The sequence below is a fragment of the Dermacentor andersoni genome, chromosome 4 (genome assembly GCF_023375885.2).
Source record: "Dermacentor andersoni chromosome 4, qqDerAnde1_hic_scaffold, whole genome shotgun sequence".
Taxonomy (NCBI): domain Eukaryota; kingdom Metazoa; phylum Arthropoda; class Arachnida; order Ixodida; family Ixodidae; genus Dermacentor; species Dermacentor andersoni.
Window position 1 is genome coordinate 103,678,784 of NC_092817.1, and position 27,135 is coordinate 103,705,918.

General features: G+C 43.9%; 1 protein-coding gene across 2 annotated transcripts in view; it reads right to left on the minus strand.

The window, feature by feature from the left end:
- The window catches only part of LOC126536551 (cell adhesion molecule Dscam2-like), a 243,031-nt gene that overhangs the window by 141,987 nt on the left and 73,909 nt on the right, over positions 1-27,135 (minus strand). The gene's annotated exons all lie outside the window — the stretch shown is intronic.

Genomic DNA, 27,135 nt, shown 5'->3' on the forward strand with positions numbered 1-27,135 from the left:
CAGGCGCTGCGATGACAAGCGACAGAAGCGGTGCTGCCAACGCAAAACATACGGCGCTACGCACGACCTGTCACGTGTGCAGGAAGTGCTCCTCATGCTTGGAAAGTAGTTTAATCCTGACTAGGAGGAAAACTACTAAACACTGGATCTGCCAAAGCCAATACAACCAGGCCTTAAGGTTGCCCTAAAGTTTATTTGAAATGCCACCGGCCACACACTTCGCTCTATATATAGGAAAGAGATCTAGTCACTAGCGTGTGGCCAGACACAAAAGAACTGTCTATTCAAAAAAAAAAAAAAAAAGAAGAGAAGAAGAAGAAGAAGAAGAAACTGAACTTGAGATTGCAGTTGCTGATTATCTTAGTCAGTTGCTATGCGTGTCATTAAGCCCCGTGTCTCGTCATAGAATTTAGAAGTGGAATATGTAGAAAAATATCGTGTCATTCACCACATGTATTTCGCTACTGCATCTTGAAGTACGGTGCGGTCTATATACATTTATTTGTTAGTTCGGCATCTATGGAGTCGCCAATGTTTCCTCCTGTCTCTATGTATATTGCTAACGTAGCCGTTTCCGCTGTATTCGTTCAGTACGCAACGAAGAGCGCTTAGCTTGAAGACCTTGCTTTTAGAGAATAAACGTCCCCTTGTCATTGTGGTCGAGACCACAGAAAGGAAGCTGTGCCTTTTGTTTCCGCAACAACTATTTGACAATCTTTTACACAAAAAATAAGGGATGACTGAGTAATTAGTTAGCGAAATGTTCTGTCACTGTTGTAAAACACAGTGTATTATTTCGGGACGCGTTTCTCGCGCGTCGCTTAAGTACTTGCATCAGCACATGTACACGTGGATTGTTTCTACGCTTTTGTGTCAAGAACCAAATAGAAATCGTGTGAATGGCTGGAGAAAGTAGCGTATAGGAATGCTATACCATTTTATTGACAAGCGTTGCCTACAGGCAACACACCAGGTAAAAAAAATTTTTTTTCTTGCTCAGTTTTGGTATTGAGTGCAAGCTTTCTCGCTAAATATTTCTGGCCAATACTGAATGACAAGCACCAAGCGTCATTTGTTTGTTTAGATCAGGAGCGCTATAACGTAGAGCTATTACAAATTTTTATATTCCAATTCTGCAATCAGCCCTCCGCGATTGGTCAAAATTTTTTTTTTGAACCACCCCGACTTCACCTGTCTACCACGCTACTTCACGAAAACCGCGATAGCTCCACATCTGATATGATGCGTACACACTGATTATGCATCGCTGGACGGAACGAAAGAAAAATAGTTATTTCTGATTCGATGCCTTTACGCCATTAGCCCTTTGCTATAGGTAAAAAGGTCTCAGGCTACACCCACTTCACCTGTCTGTCACGCGACGTCGCGATACCGCGAAAACTCATTGCATAAAAGTGACGTGTATGTGTTAAACACGTATTAATATGCCGAACAAAACTGTATTTTTTTTTTCTGAATAGCCGGAGATTCCCTCATTCCTAAAGGAATAGAAGTTGGCTGCCCGCCGATCGCTCAGGCACTGGTTACTCGCACTTGCCGGAGAGCATGGGTTTATCTGACGTTTTGCGTGGCCGTATAACGTTGTCAAGCCCTTTCGGCACGTATACGACATCGCTTCCCCAACTCTTCTTTGCTAAGGACCCTTTTTTAGCGGCATTTTTACCTGTCCGTTGCATGCCGCCACAATTTTCGACCAGCCACCTCAAGCCAAGTAAACGAAAGCAGACCAATCTTAGACGCCGGCACTTCGATCTCCATCCGTTTATTTATTTTCATTGAACTGGCTCAGCCCCATCGAAACACCTTTAATTGAACGGGCTTCTCTCTTCTTGTCAGCCAATTAGATAAGAGAACTGCTCAACGTAGGCAACGTTATTCGTTTTCAAAGCAAACAAAAGTGACCTCCTATAAACGAGGAGAGCGTTTGATTAGGCTGTTCAGGCAGCACTGCGGGTTACTGCCCAATGCTTGCGCCGACGGTTACGTAAGTTTGACGACAGGAGATTGGAATAAAAAGATATTGAATAGTTTTGCGTTATAGGGCCCCAGGAACACCAGAAGAGGAAGTAGTTTGGCATGCGGCTGATTTTCTTTCGAAAACACGCTCAAAGAACACAGACTGATGCAAGATCTCCGGCTGCACTCGTGTCAGACATGTCATGTAAAGTAAATTAAATGTACACCCATTGTTCAGATATGACGAGAGCTGTCTACGAAAATTCTAAAGAAATTAGGATGGATAGTTGGGCGTGTTGGTTAAGCATGATCTGAAGTGAAGGCGCTAAAATGACGGAGGACAAAGAAGAAACACACACGCACACAGGGCTTTCTAAAGAAAGCCATGAGTGGTTTGGGAGTGAAGCCCCTGATCGCATTACCGTCGACAGTCATCGCGATACGAGCTCTGCCGTAATATTTCTGCGTGGTGTTTCTCGCTATAGCCGAAGGGGTTTTCGCAACATATTTATTTATTTTCCATGATTATCCTTATTCTCAACGTGTTCCGCACATTTAGTATAGAAAATATTTTTTTCGGGGGGGGGGGGGGGGGGTATTTATATGTGGAGTAAATAAAAGAATAGCCAGTATTACAGCGCATTGGTATGATTAGTAATAGTGTGTGAGATTACCTTTTCGTTGTCACAGTGCTCCCCTACATGCAACCAGGGACTTCTGCAGCGTATAGCACTCGGAAATTCTAGAACTATAAGCGGGGTTTGAGTGAGTCGCAAAATAAGGGAAGGCAAGCAGAGAAGCTGCATGCACTCACTGGACCGCACTGAATAAGCTTGGTGCCACTGTGAAACGCAATCTGAGAGTGTATTGCTTTCCATTAAATCAGAGTGGTTTGCTACGAATATGCAAGCTAATCGATAAGCTTTGCGCTTCCAAGCGTTATTAAAATATGATATAGATACGCAAAATTTAATGACCATCTAATGATGTTAGGATGGCTCATCGCCTGGCTTGCTACTTTAGGTGCTGGGTGATAACTATAGTATACAGAGCGAGCACTTAAACGCAAAAGCCTCACATAGAGACACGCACATACGCATTAAAGCTACTAACAAAAGTTCCTTTTTAGAAGCCTATGGGCCTCTGGACCGCCCACTTAAAATACATCACTCAATAGACGTAGGTGCACCATTTGCCTCGAAGCAATAAATGCGCTCGCTAATCTATTTCTTCCTGCTTTTAAGCATACTACGACCACACACACATAAAAAATGGGGCTAAAGAACGATGCCTTGATGTCCCATTCATCATATCGTTTCGTGCGCGCCTTAGGACAGCGATTAAAAGCACGTCGCGGCAGCTCTAACGCAAGTTCACTCAGGCACCGTCGCTGCTCGATCATTTGTCGGCACGTCCCGCAGGGAACTCCTTTATTACTTGATGAGCTCCAGCTTTACCCTCGTCTCACTAAAACCGTGCAGGTTTGTCGTATACCTCGAGCGAACGGCTTTGAATGTTGTAGCGCGTAGCATGACGTTATTGTGTGAATTGTTCTCAATTTTTTTTCTCCGTTTACTCCCTTTACCCCTTTCCCCAGCACAAGCTAACCAGACGGTACTTGCACCGGCTTACCTTCTTGTTTTTCCTCATCCTTTGTCTCTCTCTCTCTCTCTCTCGAGCTGGCATAAGCAATTGACGGATTATATCGACAAATATCTTATAACCCCACAAGAACTTCGTGAATAATGGTCCGACTGTCCGTTGGTTAGTCACGGTTAACCTGATACGGTGTGATCTAGTCGCCAACTTCTCGGACCTTCCAATGTGCTTTCGCATTCGTTCTTTGACATCCTGAAGCGACCTATCGCGTTGTCAAAAGTGTACTATTGGAGGCAGGTTATGTAGTTTATTTTGTTGTGATCGTTTTGTTCCATAACTTTCCAGCTTTAATCAGTCCAATGATCAAACTATATAGCCTGCCTCGCGATCTGTTTTTCAGGTAAGCTCCTGTTCTTCCTATAGGTAATAAGGGGACAGCGAAGTCATGGCGCATCTAGTGTTCAATCTATGAAACAATTGCCATAGCGACACCTGGACGGCCTGGACCGCGCACGTGATGTGCGTTATACTGGCTCGCGGCGAATCAATAACCGCGGCGGCGCCTGCCTATGCCCTAGCGCATAGGGCAAGTAAGATAAGAAACCCCTGTAGCTGGAACAAAGTGATGCCTTCTCGGCCTCTCAAAGTCCAAGTTTTTAAGTATGGTTCTGAGTATGGTTTAGCCGACCTGACTTTTCAAGCACTTTTGGCCGGCTGTGTAGTGAATGGTGTTGTCTTTATAAGCTATAGACAGTTCACGAACAAGCAATATACAGATAACACTAGTTCTCCCACATATGTTCTAGCATCACTGCGCACAACGTACGCAACATGTAGTGGAATGTTTGACGGCGTCCACTGTGATTTACATAGTCCTCCACAAAAAGAATAATTAAATTGTGGAGTTTACGGTCGCGTAAGCTCGCAGTGAGGGGCGCACTAGTAGAGGGCTCCGGATTCATTTTGCCCACCTGATTCTCTACAAGGTGCACGTAAACCTACGTACTCGAGCGAAGAGTTTTTTCTTACATTTTGCCCGCATCGAGTTGTGGCTGCCGACACGGTGGAATCGCACGAGCGACTTCGGGCTCGAGAACAGTATGACATGACCAGTGAGTCACTGCGGCGTATCGCAGAGTCCTTCTAGTTTCGTTAACTTCTTACGTTTCACTTATCGCAGTGTTGTGTTGAATGCAAATCTCTATAGGAAAGAAATGTTGTACTTTACAGCTGCCGGTTATTTCAATTCTTATAATCGATACAATGAAATACAATTGAGAGACATTAGGAGAAAAAAAAATAGATATGTAAAACTCCGTGGTTGTATCGCAACGGGCGTGTTGGCATGCGCTGCCGCTCACGCGATGGGCTAGTCTTTTGTGTGTGTGTGTGCGTGCGTGTGTGTGTGTGTGTGTGTGTGTGCGTGTGTGTGTGTGTGTGTGTGTACGTGTGTGTGTGTGCGTGCGTGTGTGTGCGTGTGTGTGTGTGTGTGTGTGTGTGTGTGTGTGTGTGTGTGTGTGTGTGTGTGTGTGTGTGTGTGTGTGTGTGTGTGTGTGTGTGTGTGTGTGTGTGTGTGTGTGTGTGTGTGTGTGTGTGTGTGTGTGTGTGTGTGTGTGCGTGCGTGCGTGTGTGTGTGCTTCTGCACTAGCCGGCATTGCCCTGTGGGAAAGAGAACCGTGTTTCTCGAGTGTCGTCTGTAATGGCCTCTATGGTAAAGCATAAACGGAAACAGCGTTGCGAAACATCGAGCGTGCTTACATTGGAACGGCAGCCACGTAATGCAATATAGCGCATGGTGGATCCCGTATCCATGGTACAGTCCAAATGCCAAATCCCTGTTATGCCCAAGTCATAACTCGAGAAACAACACCATTAACAACAACAACAAACGAAGCGCTATATAGAGCGAATGGTAGCAAAGTCAACCTGACTGTTGTCGCTCTACTTAGCAACTGTTGGCAAGAAGAAAAAAAATGGAACTTGTACTCGCTACAGGTAGCACATTATACGAAATTCTAGTTTTCTGAGGAATGCTTAAGCGCCAGGTGCACGGCATAATTACTGCATGAATTTAATTTAAATAACCTAGAACGACGCTTCAGATCTCACATTATGTTAAAAATGCAGCTCGTAAAAAGGGTAGACGATGGAGCGATAATACACAGTGCCCTTTTCTTTCTGTAGCATAATTCCTACGAGAACACGGTGCCCCGATCTCAGTCGAGTCAGTTTTCCTCCATATCGGCCCATTTGAAATAAAAGCAAAAGTAAGTGCTCCTAGAAATTCGCAACTGAGAGCGGGCCACTTTCGATTGCGGTCTCGGCTCGGAAGGAGGAAGCTGTTAGCGAAAGTTTTGAAAGAGTGCAGTTTCCCCCACGGCAGCATACTCGGACGGTTGCTGCACGAGCTTCCAATACCGGGCGAAGAAAACTGCGCTTCGCCTTATGTATACCACTTACTCATGCGGGGCTCGCGTATGCTACACTCACGATCCCAACTCCCCCCTGCGGGTACTCGTCGAGCCACGGCGGCACTGCTACGTGACTTAACCTCGTTAGCGGCACAGCCATTTGCCAGCCGAATCAGACAGGGCGCCACGAAGCCACGCTCTCGATGGTTCGCCAGCCGCCGTACATGGCGGAGCATTTCAGCGCTCGGGCCGAGGCAGGCGCCGAGTACTTACACTGAGCGAGGGTGAGTGACACGCAGGAAAAACAAGGCGGCGTGGTGGCACCCCATTTAAAGTGCTCACGTCATTTGCGGTTACCATGGTTTCCTTAAGCCACCCACAGGGAAACGCTTCTCTTCCTGTTCTTAACGAGAGCTAGAAACGAAGTGCGGTTGTTCCTTTAAAATGTGCCTACACGGTGTACTTTCTTTGTGGGCGTATATAAAACGGCAGCTTGGACATAGCAGTTCAAACTTAAAGTTAACGTCATAAAATGAGGCAAGGAAATAAAAGTGATGACACACTTTCGAATGAAAAAAGTGTGAATTTTAGAGCACTGAGTGCTGTCTGAGAAAAAGCAAAGTACTAAAAGGTACGCGTTAAGATACGTTTACTGCATTTTAAGACATTGCTTCATTGGAAACAGTTCCGCGAAATCTCTTGGAAGTATTATAAATTATAAAAAATACACTTGGAAAGGTGCTGGCTTGGCCCCAGTGTAACGCCCCTAACCTGAGGGTTTTCAATTTCTTTTGCGTTTATTTTATAGCGGATAGTTCTCATTAGGCGTGTGTTGAAGAAAAAAACAAGATTTAAAACTACGTAGCAATTCTGACAGCCTTGGGCACATAGAAATATTTGACAAAATAATTTCACAGTGGTAGCTTTGAAAGTTTACTGGACGCACTTTTAGAGTCATCTGTTGTAGCTAATATTATGTTTAGTTGCAAAAGAATATGGACACAGAAGATAACCTTATTGGTCGGCACCAATGATGTGATCTTATCGTTTATGTAGCCAGCGGACCCTTTACACCCCGATAAATGTGGTGAATTGTTAAGTCTGTGTGTTTTAACACGATAGCAACATAAAGATCAAAACTGGGCCGTAGCCGATCCAGCCGGGTTCGCAGCACCCGAGCCATTGTCGGAATAAGCAAAGGCATGCCTGGGCTGAACGTGGCAATTCTGTGTCATATGCCTCCTCGACAGGGTTTTATTGCGAGATTATTACAAGGGCGCCGAATTTGGCTTCGGTGATGTATGGATGTATGTTGACGATGCAGCAAATCGCTGGGTGACAAAGAGTGGGCGTGGACGGGGGAGCTACGGTGTTGTGTCCTGTGGCACCAGCTGGTGATAGGTGGAGTGGCAACGGCTGTGCGGGTGTGTGGCAAGCACGCTGGATTAAGCTTTTGTTGTTTTTATGAATAAGACAAACTCGTCTATAACAAACAGGCTTATGAGCTAAAAATAGTTTGGTATAAGACGTACTTATATACCCCCAAACTCGCCTATAGCGAACATAAACAAGTTGTTGTGAAATGCTCTTTGTATACGACTGCTCGACTATCATATCAAGTGGAAAAAAGAATAGGGAAAGGAATCCATTTATTGAAAACGAAACTACGTCTAATAGGCACCGATTCTTCCACCGATTCTGAGCGCCAATAAAACCGGTGTTTAGTTGCGATTAGTTATGTAGACCTACACCGGTCCATTTGTGAAAGTATGTAATGTGCAATAATAACCTCTCGTAATTAACGCTGCGTTTACGGCGTGCAAGAAGATTTATCACGCTGGTAGCTGACGCGTCGAGTTTGGAATTTCCAGCCTTCACTTCGTTATGAATGAATCACTTTGACATTAGCATCACTCAGTAACTTTCGCGTGTTCAAAATACAGGAGAATTTGCTTTATTCGGGTTCATTATATTCGAGTTTGGCTGTGCATCCAAGTGTGCTTTGTTGTGTAGCAATCTGCATTTTGAGTGTGTAAGAAGTTCTATAGCGACCGTGATGATGGCGTTCCAGCAAGCGCGGGTAGATTGCCATTCGTAGTAGCTGCGTTATGCATTGTAGTATTGACCGTTCAATCAAGAGTCCCGCCATTTCGCTATCACAGCTCCATCTGTCGTCCGCCGCCATGCTGCGTATGTGAGATGGCGTGGGTCGGTACACAACAAACGTGTTCCCTTGTTCATTCTGTTCATGACCAGTGGCAGGTTCTGAGTAGTCTCAACAAGTTTCTGGGATTGGGAAGCGTCTCAGCCAGTCGTTACCATACGCTCTAGACTTTGATATGCAGCAGCGGCAATATCAAAAGGCATTTGCCCAGCTCTCCCCACGATCGAAATAGGTGGCGAGCCAAGTCTGAATATTATCGATATGTAATGTACATGCCACGTGTTATTATTTTATGTCAAGCCTTGAGCTCTGTTATGTATCGCTCAGGAGACAACAATCAGAGATGTCTCCGTGTGGCACGCGGTGCGCTGCACCAGCGTACACCCCACTTCAGGCGTAGCTAGCGAATATCCCAGGAAACACGTTTTGCTAGCTTTCGTGCTCCCTAAGTTTTCGCGGTACAATTTTCTCAGCATTGTGTATAATTGGCACCCGGGCATCGAGTTTTACAAAATAAATGACTGGAAAAAAATTTGGGCGAAAGGGCCGTCGACAGACAGTACTCGATAAAACGACCTGGTCACAGCGGTCGCCAATAGGCCACGGTTGACTTTGCGCACGTGACGCATTGAAAGAATGTACGCACTCTTAGGTTCGAGTGGTGCCTGTGAAAGGCACCATGTCTGGTGCCTGGCGTCAACGCGACAGCTTGCTGGTGAGATTCAGAAGCGCGGGAGAGCCTATTTGAAGTAGCGGCGGCCGGCATACCGTAAGCATGGCTTTAGTTGCAGACCAAAAGAAAGAACACAGCTTCATTTTCTTCGTCGGCTCGTAGTGTTTTCATTAGACGTCCTCCCTCAACTTCCACGAGAGTTTTGGTTACCAAGCACAATATTCTTATAACACATTTGAAGAGAACAACCTTTATGTGCTTGCACAAAGAAACAGTTGACTTCACCCATTGGCCCTAGCTGACCGACATGAATGCCCACCTCTGGTTCATATCCCAGTTTGATCATGGGTGCCGAGTTTCTTTAATTTTCTTAACGCGCACGCGACAAACTGGTGGCGTCAAGTGCTTTCTCTTTCTGCTGGCAATCCAAAGCCGAAGGTTGTCTGCAACCGCAGTGGTGGAATCTAAGGAATCGCGACGGCTGAAGATGTACTTCTCATTCGCTTCCAAACGTTATTTTTGCAGCCTAATACATCACAGTGGTATCCTCTTGGCCTTGAGTTATCTGACATGGCCGCAATCACAAATGGAGCACGTTAGAATTGCACTAATTATAAATCACACCGCTAACATTTCAAGCTGCCGCTGGAAGAAACGGTGATCCATCCACACATGCCAGTGCGAAGAGGAGAGCAACACGACGCGCTTTCCGAGGCTATGTTCCTCCTCGCCGTTAACGTAGTCTATAACACCAAATATTGTGTATATGTATGTCGTTTAAGAGCAACAGAAAAAATGCCTTGGAATGTTCTGCTTCGGTTGCTCGTAGACTGAGCCGCGAAAACAGCAGTATTTGCTATAATTATCATAACTCATAGCTGATGATCGCGTAAAAGTAATAGAAATGCCAATATAGTATATTTATTGTTAGTTTTGCCAAAAATACATTCAAAATATTGTACAAGCTTCGGAATTCGATTACTTGAGGAGTGCTTTCGTAACTGGAGTCCAATAGTCTCATCCCTCTTATTTGAATTGGCCTGACATGCGAGCAGGGGTGTTGAATATGAGCATTAGTCATAGTTTCAGTATAGTACATATATATTAGCTTCAACTTCACCATGCTAATGCGAATAACTTCCGCTAAATTGCCATAAAGCAGCCACTATCGCTGGAAGGTAGCGCGAAAAAAACATCTATGATTGTCGTGATACGATATGGGAGAACCCGTATGGCGTAAATATTTGCGGGTGAGTCTTCAGGTTTGTCCTCAAGGCTCTACATGGTATCGCAATCAATTTGGTTGTCATTAGTAATGCACGTAGATTCAGTCATCAGCCCAGATTGTTAGCTATTCTTGCCACACTACATATCAGCAAGGCGACAAATCAATTGCCTATGGGCTACGATGGCAAACAAGAACAGATCGTGTGAAATCAGATATTGTAATATTGCAGCAAGGCTGTGGTTGCTAGAGTGTAATTTGATATATGGCTTTGCCTAATACAGCCATCAGGCATGAAAAAAAAAGAAACTGACCACACGTAACACTAATGGATTCGCTGGTTGCCATTATGTTAACGTAACCTACTAGCCATCATCACGGTCGCTGGATGACATTTATGCTGCTTATACCTTCAGGCAGATTAGGTCGCATATTGCATCCATTAGATCGAGAACATAATTGTACCGTTCTTAATGTATAGAGAGTGTTCTTTCCGATAACTTATTTTCTTTTTTTGAGGGAGCCCCCTCTAATCACTTTTCTTCTGTAACATTCACGAGCAATAAATTTTTGATAACGCTATAATGTAGTGGTGCTATCCTGCTGCAATATTGTTCACTGAGTTGCACAATCTCGCAAGTTGGTAACCTTAAGGAAAATAAACCATTTATAAATGGCGAAGTAATAGAGATTTATTCAGAATATATTTCTTCTGTCGTTTTAGCTACTTTTATGAGACTCAATATCAGACGTTTCTATACATTACGTCTCCGTAAAGCTACATTTGCGGTTCGTTGTGACGAAAAAAACCAAGTGTAAATATCCCATAACATCAGCCGCACTTATTGGGATGCATTTATTTTGTTGCTTCGCCCCAATATTCGAGAGGCAGAGCCTGTTAATGCGTAATTTACAGAGTTCTTGTAATTTCAAACAACGTCTTTTATATTATTTATCTAATTGCTTGATCCTTCTTTTTTTGCATGCGGAGCGGAGCAATATAGAGCAATACCATATTGAATAGGCTTCATACCAACGCTTCAACGCTTGTGAATTTTCACGCAGTAGGCAGTCTCCCTTCCAGAATAAGTACCGCTTAAGAAGAACTATTAGTACCTCAAACTTAGGTTGCTTCGCGCAGGTTTTTCTTTGAACAAACGAGCACGTTTATGAGCTATTGCAACGCTGTGGTTCCATTTCGTTCAATGAACGAGCGCTAGAGTTAAGCGGAGAATTTCTGCAGCATGTTGCATTAGGCGTACTCCTTCGTTAGTACCTTCCTAATCAGAAACTTAGTGCCATCGGTCAGACCTCTATCAAGACGGTATTCTGAGCAAGCAAATCTTACTTGCCGTTATGTAGCGCTCCATCACAAATCCTCATACTAGACAGTATTCCTGCTTCTGTTCCCGAGTTTCGTTTAATGGTGCCAATGCGCAAGGATGGCTCCATCGAAACGCTTTGTGTAAGAACACTGGGGCTGCAGTGGCAACGTGCGTGCGTTGCACGAATACCCGTATCTTCGCATGCCTTCCACGTGCGATTTCTGTTTCTCTGCACAAAATATCACCTAGAGATTACAAGATTGAAGTCAGTGATGAATGTCATGATAAAATCATGAGCTATTTCACTCTGTGAAGGTGGGTGACCAGCGAAGCTGTTTAGTACACCACACAGAGGTGACGCTGAATTTTGAACAAAGGTGCGAACATATTCATTCTACTAATCGGAGGTCATAGTCACGATAGGTACGTGCACTAATTCTCGTATCACCTCTGTTCTTAAGTGCGTAAGCATTTGTATGGCTAATCAACGAGAAATTTGTCCGTCACGTAAGACAGTGAATGGCTCATACTTCCGTAAGCAAGCAAAAGAAAATCATCTACCTGAGAGTCTACCGATCTTGAAAACGGTGCCTGTTCATAACTGATCTACTGAAATATATATACGAGTGATGAGACATATGCGCTTTTGCATAGACTGATGCAATTTTGCATCAACTTTGGGAGTTGAATTTTTTTTGCAGACGCAGATTTGTTGATGGTCACGAAAAACCCATCCAACCCTAGCCTTAAACAGCCTGTCTGTAAAACTGAATATGCCTCTATGATTACAATCCATGTTCGTGTGATGGATTCATTAGGTGTACAGTTCTAAATGACCATTGGGTATTATTTTAATGGACACCGTAGTCGAGAGCTTCGCATAGGGTTCTTTAACACTCACCTAAATTTAGGTACAGGGGCATTTTCGCATTTCACTCCGGCAATTGCACTACTGCCGGCAATTTTCGCACTACTGCCGGCAATTGAACCCGCATCCTGATGCAACCACCTTTCACAAACATCACAAACCTTTGTGATGTTTGTGCGATCGCTGCGGATTTCTAGCATTTCTCGGCCACCCGGCATCCTAACTAAGATGCTTTGTGATGAGCTAGCCTAGTCAATCCTTAGCTTCTCATTAAAGCCAGATTGCCTTTCTTGTAAGGCTTGTTGTTTCATCATCAGCGCTCATATGTAATAATAAAAAGAACTCAATTATTATAAAAAGCCACACTCAAAAAGAACACGTTTGCTCAAGTAATACCACCCTGAAACAGTACAACTCGTATAACAACTATACATGTAATAAATAACTAAATGATACAAAGCAGAAAACAAACTGAGGAAAATGCGCTATTTACGAAGTTTCAATGCAAAATCTAAGTTAACGATGGAATGATGAAAGTTTTATGCTCAACCCTTAGCTTATATTTAACGTCAAATTAGCGTTCAGGTAAGGCTTATTGTTTCTACATCAGCGGTCATATGTAAAGATAAAAAGAACTCAATGAGATGGAAAGCCACAATAAAAATCACGATTGCTCAAGTTATACCACACTGAAACAGTTCAACTTAAATTATGGGGTTTTACATACCAAAACCACTTCCTGATTATGAGGCATGCCGTAGTGGAGGACTCCGGAAATTTTGACTACCTGGGATTCTTTAACGTGCACCTAAATCTAAGTACACGGGTGTTTTCGCATTTCGCCCCCATCGAGATGCGGCCGCCGTGGCCGCGATTCGATCCCGCGACCTCGTGCTCAGCAGCCCAACACCATAGCCACTGAGCAACAAAGGCGGGTTACAGTTCAACTTGCATATCAAAGATATTAGAAAAACAAAAGGCTACATTGGCAGAAAACACAACGAAGAAAATGCGCTGTTTACAAAGATTCAATGCAAAATCCAAGTTAACGATGATATGGGGAAAGTGTTGTGCTCATCTCTCATGCCCCTATATATGAAGTACTGAAACATACGAACAACTAATGAAGTAGTTGTTCGTATTTCATCGTACAGATTTTACATGTCCATTCACTTTGTTTATTATTATTGTTGGAAATATCGGTATTACTAGCATCTTTGGGAAACTAGGAACACAGCCCCAAAGAGAAAGGAAAGCAAGTTAGCAGTTTTCTCATTGCCGGGACACTACACCCACCTGTTTCAAGAGCTGGAAATATAGGAAAGAAATAGAAAAAAATTCACTGCCACCGCCAGACACATTACATCATATACCACTTGTAAAACCCTTTCTCTATTTGATGAAAAAGTAAAACGTAAATGAAACAGATAAGTTACTTAGGAGCGAAAAGTGTGATATATTTCTTTTGCGTAAGTTTAAACGGATGTTAGCGATGAACGTTTAGCACCACGATGATTCCGCAATGGAGTGAACTTTTTGCATAAGAAGAACGCGCAGATGAAACGCTCTTTTTGTCTGAGCGAGCGCTTTCAGATCATTTTTCTAATAACTCAAAAAGTATAAAATTATGCATTTGCAATGGTTTTGTATTTGTCTCTCATGCTCTCGAAAACTACACACTAAGAAGTGTTGCGTATTCGAGGGTGCTTTGTCGTGTTTATAGCTCACCTTCTATACCCATAAAGAAGGGTGTTTAGGCGAACTAATAATCTAATTTACAAGGCTGCCTTTTCTGACTTGCACCCTTTCTCTGGATGTGTTTTGCCGTGATACGCAGGACACTTTTTCTTTGCAGCGATACCTTTTATTCTAGCACTATCCTGGTCTTTCGGACGTCCGCCGATGTAATACCGAAGTACTTCCCGAACCCTTTATAAAAAGAATACCGAAGAAAATAAAAAAAGAACTACCTGTTGCATCGATTTAAAAGACGGACTTAGTAGGGTGTTTCAGTGAACACTTTCAAAAATATAAAAAAGTTGCCTGTGCCAGTATCACAATTCTAGTTGATGAGCAGCTCTCCTCGAAGCGGCAGACAATACTTGAACAAAAAATTTAGATTCAAAATCGACAAATTATAAAAGTTCCCTAATTAAGTTTTTAACTAATTACATAATGGCCCGTATTGCAATTTACAAATTGTAGCCGTGGAGTTCGCAAGGCGGATCTACTTGGAACGAATTTTCTATATGACACCAGCTTTGTGTTATAAATTCCCCAACTTTGCGGAGAAATGCATTGGCGTTCCAGTTAATTTGTTAAGAATACGTCGTTTCATGCACTGAAGCACACATGTAACTGGAACGCCAATGCATTTATTAGCAAAGTTCGGGAATTTAATCTCCAAACTGGTGCCGTCCTTAGAGTTCGTTCCAAGTTGATCCGCCTTGCGAAGTCCACTGCTAAAATTTGTAAATTACAATATGGGCCATAAGATAATTAGTACAAAGTTAATTTGTGAATTCTTGTTAATCAGTCGATTTTACATTTCCATTTCTTTGTGCAACTAGTGTCTGCCGCTTCGAGTATACCGGCTGATAAACTATAATTGAGCTATCTGCCACAAGCGACGTTTAAAAAATTTTGAAAGCGTTCGCTGAAACACCTTGTATACTGCCTGTTGGAAGGGTCCCCTGTTCACCACTCTGCCGACACAGCCACAATAAGCCTGCATCTTTAGAGTGCCGTAGGGCCTGTAGCGGTTTTGATGGGCTGACGCGATGTTCATCAGTGCTTTAGGTTATATATAAAACAACGCAAAGATGAAGCAACTCGTACGAAGTCAGTGGTAAAAAGAAATGACCGGGAACGTGAGACCGATTTGCAAGTACCCGCAAGATGAAGCGAGACCTTAAACGACGTTGCTTAGTGAAAGAACGCAAAATCTTAGACGGCTTAAGCTGTTTTATTCAGTTTCCATCAAAGAAACCGGAAATAATGCTTCCAATTTTCTTCCACCTGCACAGTACCGGCCTTCACATATGGACCACGCCACTAAGGTCCGTCATCACGCTTCCGGGACATATCCTTTTAGGTACTCATTTCATTTTTTTTTTCCGGGAGCCACAGACCAGTGGAGTAAGTTGCCAGCAAATGTGGTTGGCCACAAAACTGTTGATCCATTTTTCATTGCTTTATGCAGCGCGCAAGGGAGAGAGACAAAAGGGGAGGAAAGACAGGGAGGTTAGCCAGTGTAAGTACCAGCTGGCTACCCTGTGCGGAGGAAAGGGGTAAATGGAATAAAAGGAGAAAGGAGAAGAAAATATTATCACAAATGGCATTGCGGTGAATAAGAAATAAATAATATAAAGATGGCACAGCAAATAAAAGAAACAGAGCTACGTCTCCCTGTTCACCGCCGAAAACGCCTTGTATACATGAAGTATAGCAGGTTGACAGCCATAGCCTACTGTGACCGCATGACGTGCTTAAACAATGATTTGGAGCAAACCGCTGGGGAATAGACACATATGTTTTTTTTTCTGGTTTAAAATTGTTGAACGGCCCGAGCACGCTTAATCTCTGCAAGGTCTATGTTGCACAGAAAACATCCATTTAGCACCCTAAAATAATGCTAGAGGGCATTAGGCTTAGGTGTTCTGTAAACAATGCACCCATGTTTAAAATTTGCAGAGAATGTAAGCACAAAAAAAGGGGCATTAAGACATCCAATCCACCCACGATGGTATGGTTTTCGTGAGTTGGTAATTTGGCTCAGACCGCCAAAAGCCTGAAATGATATCTAAGGTATATATAGTTTTTTTCCACATGGTTCTGACGAACGTGGTGGTGATTTATTGTGCACTTGAAATGCGAGTTTGAATCGACAGTTCGGTCTACCAGTGCTGAAATCAAAGCCCGTGGCATTTTTATTTACACTCTGATGCTTATCTTGTGACACGGCGTAACTTGGCTGCCCCACTTTCTCTGAAAAAAAAACAAGACATATAAAAAATTTTTGTGCCGTCGCAAATCAAATGTTAAAGAAACAGCAAATCTTGCATAAGAAGCATTTCAATTGCGCTAAAGTCGCAGTTTACTTCAAGCCAGAGTAACACTCTTCAAGTATTTGCACTGATTAACCTCAGCACCCTACGAATGACATCAGCAGAACAAGAAAAGCTAGTGACCTTGAGTTGTTGGCCTAGCCGATTTCCTCAGGCCGTTGGCGCAACGCCTCACTATTGTCTGTATTGTGCAATAGGCGAAATGCAGCTAAATAGCAAAAATAGTAAAATATAGAGTGCCTATAGAGACAAGTAGCTCTGTAGTGATGGCGATAAATAAGTCACGCAACACGACTTTGGCGACTCGGATTGTGAAACTCCGATGCGTTTCGTTGTGTCTTCTACACTGTTGGGCAATCGTGCTACAAAAAGCGCTGTGGTTGTGGGACGTCCCTAAAATTGCAGCAAGAAACCATATGTATTGCTTTAAAAAACACATGTGAATCACGTCGTCTCGATCTTGAAGAAACTAAAGCTTACAGTTCCCTAAAGGATACGTCGCGCTTGCGTTATGCTAGACTTGGTGAGCTTTCATTGCATTTATCCGCCAGACAAAATTTACTACACGGAATCCAGACAGTATCCCAAAGAAAGTGGGTGCCAGCATTTTGTGCATAACGAAATAAATGTAGGTGGCTGCTCCCCGGTATCACCCTACTGTGATCGAGAGGTGAATGCCATGGTTCTAGGATAGCCTGGAAATACTCATATTCTCTTGGTTGCTCCGTCCTTCATTCGTGCATTTCCTCTTTTCCAATATCACCTAAGTAAGCATTCACAGTAATGGAGATACGTAAAGTGGCGACTGAATCGGCTATAGAACAAGGGCGCGTCATGCTAATTGAGGAAACATAAATACACAAAAGTATTTAAAAAAAAAGGCCGACAGAAAATTTGTCTGTTTTAATGACTCATAGTCGCGATTGAAGTCGGACAAAGTAAGCCGAGAGCAAATATTGGGAAAAAAAAACTATTCTTTTTTATTTAGAACTATATAGCTTGATTTCATTCGGCTAAAATAAAACGACTTATCAATGTTACATAAGGGTGGAGATGAATAAAAAGACAGCCCTGTATTCATCATTCACGATCAACGCTTCTTTTTTCAGCGCCCGCCATAGAAGGGGGCGTTTACACCGCTATAAATTGCGATACGCTGCCGCTGTTGATATGTGCAGAAAGGCGCGCTCTTGAGGCTCACCTGATCTAATACCGTCCCCACTACTCTTTCTGTTGATTAGCTTGTAAACGCTTGTCTGAATTCGGGTGGTGCGATGCTCGCCAGTATGCTCGCCTTCAGCGTTGTTCAACCCGTTCATTCAGGAGTGGTGAGCTAAGACCACGAAGTAATTATTTACTTTAGCTGCTTTCTCACGGCATCACTGGCCGACGGGTTTGGCCTCCGATAATCTGACCATGCAGTACTTAAATCCTAAAGCTTTTGTTTACGTGCAAAAAATATATACGTATATATATGCACGGGTGTGATGTGGACACCCGTATGGCTGACATTTTGCTGAATGGCGTTCTGCGCTAAAATTTCGAAATGCCCATGCCCATTTGCAATGACAGTTTGAATGTCAGGTCTCAGAAACAACTTTCACGTCTTTGAGAGCAAAAGTTGCGCCGCTTCCGTTTTCAACAGATATGGCGTCACAATATATATATATATATATATATATATATATATATATATATATATATATATATAGTCATATCATAAGAAGCCAACAAACACTGACACCGAGGACAACAAGGGGACTTACTTGTGCTTAATAAATGAAATAAAGAAACGATAAATTAAGGTAAATTAAAGTGGATGAAAAAGCAACTTGCCCCAGGTGGGAACCAAACCCACAACCTTCGCATTTGTTGATCTCGGTGTCAGTGTTTGTTGGCTTCTTATGATATATATATGTGTATTGGTTTTGCTAGCAGTGATTACTCGAAATACACAGGTGCACTAAGCCCATGAACCACCAATGAAGCGCCTTGTTTTGAACGTATGGGTTTCTATGAAAGCTTTACTATCAGGTATGTTTACCCTGCAAAGCACATATCAATTATGCGTGATCCGGTATGGATCCACTTATGGATCCGGTGCGCTGAAGGCTTTTGCGATTTATAGTAGGTGAATTTGATATCTAAAACTCTAGTGACCTAGAGCAAACATGAACGCCCCTAGAATTGGTAAAGAAAACTTTCCACCAACGAATTTCATTTAATTTCATGTTCAAGTTTTTCCTGACGCCCAAGTAAAAATAAAGCCTTACCTGATTTGCAAGTGCATAAGAACTTATGCACAACTTGTTTTCTGGATGCGACACATTTACAGGACAGATTTTCAAGGGTTAGTATAATCACAGCCTCGCGATCTTATGTATTGACGAATTTAACCACTCAATCAGCTTCATTTTCTCTCTAATCAGTTCTTGGGATAAAGCCACCTCGTCAATAATTTCGATGTTGACGTGCTCTCTTCTCCGTGAATGGCGTTTACGAACACAATCTTGTGCTGTTGTCTTGTTTCCTTCAAATGAGTTGTTAAAAGATATCGTGCGAGATTTTAAGGACACAAAGAAAGCACCAGACCTGAAACATTGTTCTGCACGCGCACCTTTGAAGGCTTTATGGCAACGCGTCGCTTAGGTGACGTGTGTTGTTCGCTTCGTTATTTTTTAATCAATAATTGGCCGCCGACGTTTCGTCTCAAGGAGGAGTTGTGATTAGAAGAAACGAAGTAAAAAAAAAAGAAAAAGATAAGGAACGCGCATTTTAGTAGCCTGTTCTAAATGGCGTGCTCACGCTTCTTTCGTACCACGTGATTTCCTTGGCCGTTATTCACGTCCTTACGTAATAGCTCAACACACTGTTAGGATCGGCCTGCAGCTATTCAGCCCGCTACACGTGTTCCGATCCAACCGGGATGGTGGCTCACTTCAGAGAACTGCGGATAACCGGCAGCCACGTGGCGAGGGGTCAGCTCAGAGGAGTTCTCGAGGGGAGGTAATTGGTGGAACCTCCCCATGCGCTTTTCGAGACACCAGACAATGTGCTACCCGGGCGCGCCAGCCGGGACGGCTCAGAGTTCTACGAAGCCCCTCTGACGTCGGCTCCGGACCATTACACCTGTGTGTGTGTGTACGGCACGTGTATGTGAGTCCTCCTCCTCCAAAAGGGCGGGTCATCTTCAATGACGTCGAACTATGACGTCGAGCAGAGTGCTTATAAGCAGCGATTATCGGCTGCTAGAGTGTGCTCGTCGTCGTGCTCGAAATGTACTCGTGAGCTGTGTGCTCGTAAGCTGTTTGCTGTATGCTCGTCTTGCGGGCTCCATTTGGGAGTCACGCTAGACTGTCGATGTATCTCATGTTCAACTGTAAATAACATATAAATAAATCCTGCTCACCTAAGTCCCGACGAAGAGTCAAGCTCCTTCCTACAGCTACGACTGCCAAACCTTACATCTGAATGGCAGCGGTGAGATCGGCCTACAGCTCGTAGATCGTCCGATAACTCTAACAAATGGTGACAGCGGCGAGATTGTCCGACGAATCTTACAACACGCGTCCCAAACAAACTGCAACTTTGTACTTCGATATTTTAAAGTGTAATGCACACAAACATGTACGACGAACATGAAAAACTCAGTGATGACTAACTCAAGCGCAATCTTTTGCTCATTGCCGTTTCGTCGGCACTATCAAAAAATATATTTCCATTCCGGTAAAACATACATGTATATACAACCTTTCCTATAAATTTTTGTGATTCGCACATGCTGTATGCCATTGTGCCTCACAGTCAGTGCCAGCAAGTAATCTATCTGTCGCTGCTGACGTGCTTACGCAAGAACTGGTCATACGCGTATATAAACTGCAAGTGCGTATTTCGTACAGCCACGCATACTGTGTAAAACAGGGTTTTCTGGAATCACGAACCTGCCAAAAGCAATAACGACTGACGCTACAGATCCCTCGTTCTTCTAGAAGAGTAAACCACAAACCAATAAGAAAAGCACGAGCAGATTATTTCTTACGAATTCTTTTTTTACCTAGTGTATGGTTGCTGCACAGATGTGCAACGATGCGTACGCTCCTCTCAAGCTCAATTCAGTGCGTGAGGTCGTCGCCATGATTGATCGCTGAAAAGATGACATTGAAAAGCAACGCTTTTATGCAAGAGGTTGCGCAACTCACCGCAACTTGTCATTATTTTGGAGAATGCGCAATATAACCCGTACTATTCCTTCTTTTTTCGTTATTTGTATTGATTTCAACTCCGATGCTATGGAAAGAGCGTATACTAAGGGTTCCTAAGAAGAATGAAAAACGCAGTGAAAACTAAATGGCAAGGACATCAGTTGCAACACTGATAAGATGTGAAGAAGCAGTGCGACAAAGGAAAGCTGGTAACATATCTGTTGCAGAATACTTTACATTTGTCTAACATACTTCGTGTCTATGTGGTAACAAAGGACGAAATAACCCTTATTTATCGAAGGTGCTGTAGGAAAATGTTATGTGATGGTGTGGAGAAAATTCATGCCTGAACAAGTAGGCAGGCAGCCTTTAACTAACGTTTGAGGGGAAAAAAACACACACCATGTGCTTCGTAGAAAACGAATTGCTGTAGAATGGAACGTCAGCACGAATCATAAAGCACGACGGTTCATTCGCTTGAAGCACAGCTGAGAGCGCTGAAATGTGATAGCGCATGAGTGCAGTCACGTGGCTTCATTTCATATTTCGCGGGCTTTCTTCAATCGCCGAAAAAATCACCATGCAGCATGTACGTTCACAAAAAAAAATGGAACGGGCGTTTCTGAATCCCTTCTGCAACGTAAGGAAACGCACTTGGCTCTAAATGGAATATTAACTATCTCCTATAATTAATCTGTGTTAATTCAGTAATTAAGCGGAATATAAGGAATACATGTCGTTGGTTTCGTTCAGATGCGGTTAAATACTTTTTTTTAGTTCTTCTTTCAAGTTACGTGAAACACCCTGTATAAAATAAGAGAGTCTCCGAAAAAAAAAAGCGATGATGTAAAGAATTTCAAGGTCTTATTGCGCAGAGTATTCTGTGTAAGAGCGCTTAGAGTGGGCAAGCATGGAAATACAGGACGGAAGCTAGGAACTCCAATATCCAAGAGAGAAAAACGGCAAGTGAAGGCTACGCAGACGAAGAACACGTCACCAAAAACGTCGTGTTGACATCGCAGTTGAAATAAGGTGTGGAAGACCAAGATGGAGGATGGCATGGCGGGGAACTGAAACTGAAAGCAGTTGTACCCTTTATGCTCGTTGCTTGCTCGAGCTTGCCAGCCACCAAACGCTACGGTCGCTACATGAGAACGCTTGTAGTGCCAGTCGCTGTCTTTCAGATCTTGGTACGACCAAGTGTACTGTGCGTAGCGATAAAAAGCCTTAGTTTCGCCCGAAAGGCGAAGCATCGACTACATTATACAAATTAGTGGACAGCTATACCAATTAAGGATAGTAGTTTCATCGGCCGCATAAACTTGTAAACATAGGCAAACTAACTAAATTAACAAGCATGGTGTCACGCGCGTGCAAGAAAACATGACCACATCTCACTCGATGACCGCAGAAACTCGCTGTCGAAAGGCTGGACTGATGTACCGCGGCAGCAGCATCGAGCGAATTGACCTTCGCGCTGCCTCTCGCATCAACGCAAACTAAGACGCGAAAAACACGGTGCACGGCAGACTCTTTCGCAGTTGGCTTTCAAGATTACCGCAGCCCGGGCGGGCGCGCGCGGCCGCCCGGGCCTCCTGGAGTACAATGCGCCCCCTTCCCTAGCCTCACCCCGGAACCTAGTGCGTGACCGAAGACAGCCCGGTTCCTCTCTGCTTTCCCCCCTTTCGTGCGCGAGATTGAGCCGCAATTGCTGTCTCACTCTCGCACGCTTTCACTCGCAGAAATAGCATACCGCGAGCGGCGACAATCTTGCGGCCCTTTGAATTTATGCGGAACCTCACGGCGACGACGTCAGCATACGTGCACTGGGAGGGTCCATATAATTGCAATCGCAATTAAAAAGGGATAGAGATGATAAAAAAAAGGGGAAAGTGTATTGGAAGTCGTTTGGCACAAAGGAAGGTGCCGATAAATCCTCCCCCAAAAAAAAGAAAAGGAAGAAAAGACAGAAGTCTTCAGTGTACTTCACAGAAGACGGACAGCCGGCAGCAATACTTAGGGCACCTCATGCGCTAAGCGTTTACTTTGTCCTTTTAGCACTATCCACACCCGCCGTGGTTGCTCAGTGGCTATGGTGTTGGGCTGCTGAGCACGAGGTCGCGGGATCGAATCCCGGCCACGGCGGCCGCATTTCGATGGGGGCGAAATGCGAAAACACCCGTGTACTTAGATTTAGGTGCACGTTAAAGAACCCCAGGTGGTCGAAATTTCCGGAGTCCTCCACTACGGCGTGCCTCATAATCAGAAAGTGGTTTTGGCACGTAAAACCCCATAATTTAATTTAATTTTTTAAGCACTATCCATCCGTATACTGCTCCGACGACAGGGCTCCGAGCACGCTTCAGGGCGTTCCACGATGGAGAGCGATCGAAAAGAACCAGCCAAACGCAAGGCGCGCACCCTCTTTTAGCCAGCCGAAGACAACGCGAGAGCGATCTAGAGCGCTCCGAAACGGCCAGCCGAATATGCCCTTAACAACCAAATTTGTACTACGTTTAGGATTAGGAGGGCCGTACTATATACGAATGCTTCTAACATATTATGTGCCCTAATAGGTACACAAGACATCACCGAGAGAGCGGCTGTTCTCGTACGAGTTTCAGGCTTGTGTATCTCCTCTGTGCTCAACATATTTAATACTGTAGCAGGAATCGCGTACACTTGCACAGCATGCATACTACAGTGCGAGCGCTCATAAGCTGATGCTTAGATAGGCTAATACAATGACACGAGCCATAATGAATTATTGAGTGCACTTCTTTCTCTACATGGACGTATACACGGAAAACAGGCCATTCGCCACGGAGCAGCATTGAAGAAGCGAACGCACGTACATATCGTTTAAGAAATCCCCATTGAAACAGTCAATCGAGCGGGCAGCACGTTTACAAGCATAGTCGCTGGAAGAGGATTAACGACTACACGGGTCGCAGACATGTTCACCAAGAGCGCAGAGCCCTGCCAAACGAAATGAGGTGCGCGGAGGCCCCGAAGGAAAGTGAAGGGTCCGTGTCCTCTCAAAGTAGAGCACACTTTGCGCCGACTTGTTTGCCCGGCTTAGGCAAACTGTTGAAGGCACAGGCAAGGGACATGTCGTCAGGACAGGATTCTGAAGCACGGAGTGTACGCCTCCTAAGTTTGTCGGCTTTACGCTGTGTATACACAGTAAGACAAAAACAAAAACGGCTTCGTGACATCTGAGGCGCTTGAAAGCACTTACGGAAGCACGGCACATTGGGTATTTGGTTTAACACAGTGTCTGATAAGAGGACGACCCATATTTTAGTTGTGCAGTGCGAAGTGACTGAAAGTGTTGAACGGTTTGCTTAGACATATAAGAAAAAGAAATTTTCGCAGATGTATGCCAAAAGGGGTGACTGATGCGCCAAAGACAGCTGAATGAATGGATGGACGCATGGATACTATGAGCGCCCCCTTTGAAACGGGGCGGTGGTTTGTGCCACCAAGCTCTTGGTCTTATTTAGCCTAATGTCGTACCTATCTTTTAAAAAAGACACACACACACACACACACACAGAGAGAGAGAGAGAGAAAGAGAGAGAGAGAGAGAGACAGACACACAAAAAATTCCGATCACTAAACTTTCTGAACCACTCTTGGGATCTCTTTTTGCACGCCTCCGTTGTTTGTGGTCTATCTACTGGCTCCCTGCTCACTCCTATACATCACAGCTAGAGTTATTGTATATGGCTCCCTTAGGGCTGCGGGAGCCATATACAGTAACTCTAAGCAGAGCTGTATGACATCTAACAGTTTTCGGAAGTGCTAAGCAGCGGTGCTTGTGATGATTCATCGCCGACGCGTTCTCACCGACGCCCTGGTCATACAGCCTCGCCGGGCCTGGAACGCCGGTGCCGTCGCCGGACAACGCCGTCACGTTTCACTGACGGAGCGTACTAACTCCTAACTGACCTCCAACGGTGAAATGGTAAAGCGCTAAGCGAGAAGCAACAATTACGGATTACTGGCTAAAAAAGCCGCGCAAACACATTGTCGTGTATTGGAGCGAAGTATGCATAAGTTAAGTTTTATTTTATAATAAATAATGATTAGGTATTAAAGCAAATTCCTAGTGATGACCCCCCCCCCCCCTCCCTGCGCTTCATGACCTGTGCGCTACAGTGTCGCGGTGTCAGCTTTCACTATCGCAGCCGATACAAAGTCATATCTGACCACCAGCCTTGAGTAGCGATAACTTGACGTGATAAGCGGTATGAACAGGTTACTGTATGAAAAAAAAAAGGAAAGCCGCGCATATAAGTTGTTTATTAGCATGTGATATTCTATAGAGAACGGTTACAAATATGTTTAGTACATTTCAACACAAACTCGAGACTCGAGTTTGTGTTGAAACTCGAGACGTTGCCTCACATTTGCATTCAATATCGACCGTGAAGGTACACGCCTGCGTTCAACGCCACGCGGGAACCGTTACGCAACCGCCCTTAACAGCTTCGCCCTACAAAAGTAGTAAGTAGTTGGAGTAGTAGTAGAAAACTTCATACATTATTGAATTAGTTCATTCCCAAAGGTTGCGGGCCTTACTACAGTGCCCCATGTGCTGGTGCAATCCGGCTGGCCCGGTCGATCAGCTTTGGCTGGTCATCCATGAGTGTGCTGGAAGGAGCGGCTTCCCAATATGAGGGGGTGACGCTTGGTACTGCAAGTTGGACGTGTGGTTGAGGGCATTTCCCCGTGGAATGGTAAAGTTATGGGTGACCCCCCACAAAAGTACACTATGTTTTTAGTGGGCACTTCGGTGCATGCCGTCGCGAAGCAAGATGTGCCAGCGCCGAGATATAATTGTTGGGACAATTATCTGGGAAACGCGGTTAGGAAAGCTCCCATTCTGCGGTATAAGTACCAATCCGGTAACCGTACCACCTTGGCTAAGAACAGGCGATTTCTTCGCTGAACACAGACCACTGAAAAGCGGGTTGACTGAAGTGTTTTTAGGCACCACGCATCGTGTTGGAAAATATGTGGCAACAGAAAACTCCTGGTTCAGCTCCTTTCATCAGCAAGAAATTGCACAAAGAGTTTCGTTGTGGCTATCTGTTGCGTTTATTGAACCAGCACATGTAGCCGATGTTCGCCCGATAAACGTAACCGATTAGGGTGTTCGTAATCCATTAAACTTCATTGTAAAGAATGTGGCCCCTGACAGAATTATCAGTCTGTTCCACATGAAAGATGGAGCAGCTGGTGCCTCGGGCCTATGTATTCCAAGTCAATCCCTTTTACACAGCTTAGTGACGTTTGGAATAAGGCAACAGTTGTGCGAAACCATAGGAGCGGAGACAAGAAGAATATATCTTCCAACTTTCGCCCTATTTCACTTATCAGGACGCTACGTAAAATCAAAAAAGTATACTACGCTGAAGGAAATAAGGGTATTTTCTTTTTCGTGGAAGCATTTCTGTACCTGAAAAGTACTGTTTCCGTAGCGTATTCTCAACTGAAATTTAATTATTACAGGTGGTTCACAACGCGGCTCTTACCAAAAACAATCGCGGCCAGACAAATAGGATATCGCTTGATTTTACTAAAGCTTTCTATTCCGTTCGCCATTAAAAACTGTTAACGAAACTGACAATTACATTCAGATATTGACCTATTGCTGATTGGATAACAAATTTTCCATGACATCGCACACAACTTCTGGTTCTTGACTACATTCCATAAGCTACAACTACAGTTACCTTGGGAGGCGAGCAAGAATAGGTAGGGCCAAAGGTCCTACCGTTTCCTGGTTATTTTTTATCTATGCATTGCTAACATAATCTGTCCTGGAGACAAAATTCGAATGTACGCCGACGATTGTGCTTTCAACAAAGAAGTTCATTCCCCAATTGAGCAAGATGATATAAGTGATAGTGTCTATAACGTAGCCTTGCAATTAATGGGGTATGAAAAATAACACAAAGAAATGTTTGTTCCTTCCGGGTGCTAGAAAAAAATACAGCCGTTTGCATACACCTACATGCTCAGTTCACTACCAATTCATCAAGTTACTAAGTACAAATATTTTGGAGTGACACTGACTAGCAACTTGTCTTGGAACGTTCATATATCTAACATTTGTTCATCCTCCTTCTGAAAACTACGGCTTTTGAGGCATAGGCTTAAAGAAGCCTCCACTATTGTTAAACTGCTCGAACACTACTCACTAATAAGACCTAAACTAGAATATGCATGCATCGTTTGTGACCTTTACACTAAAGTAAATATCAACAAATTAGAAAGAAACTAAGAATGGCTGTAAGGGTTATGTTTAACAATTTTCTTCTGTATCCGACTCTCCCAGTGAAATATTGCAGTAGAGTAAAATACTGCCACTCGAAGTACGAAGGAAACACTTGAGGTTACGGCTTGATTGTATGCTTATTATTGATGACCTAGCAATTGAAACCTCCCACTTTTTATCACCCCTAGCTAACAGACATATCTGAGGATACCGTGATAAGAACGCTTTATTTTGTACGAACAGACGTATGTAAGCTTTCTTTTTTTCTCCACGCACTATACTTGATTGGAATTCCTTACCACTAGTATTACAGCCGAGCCGTATACAGGGAGTGC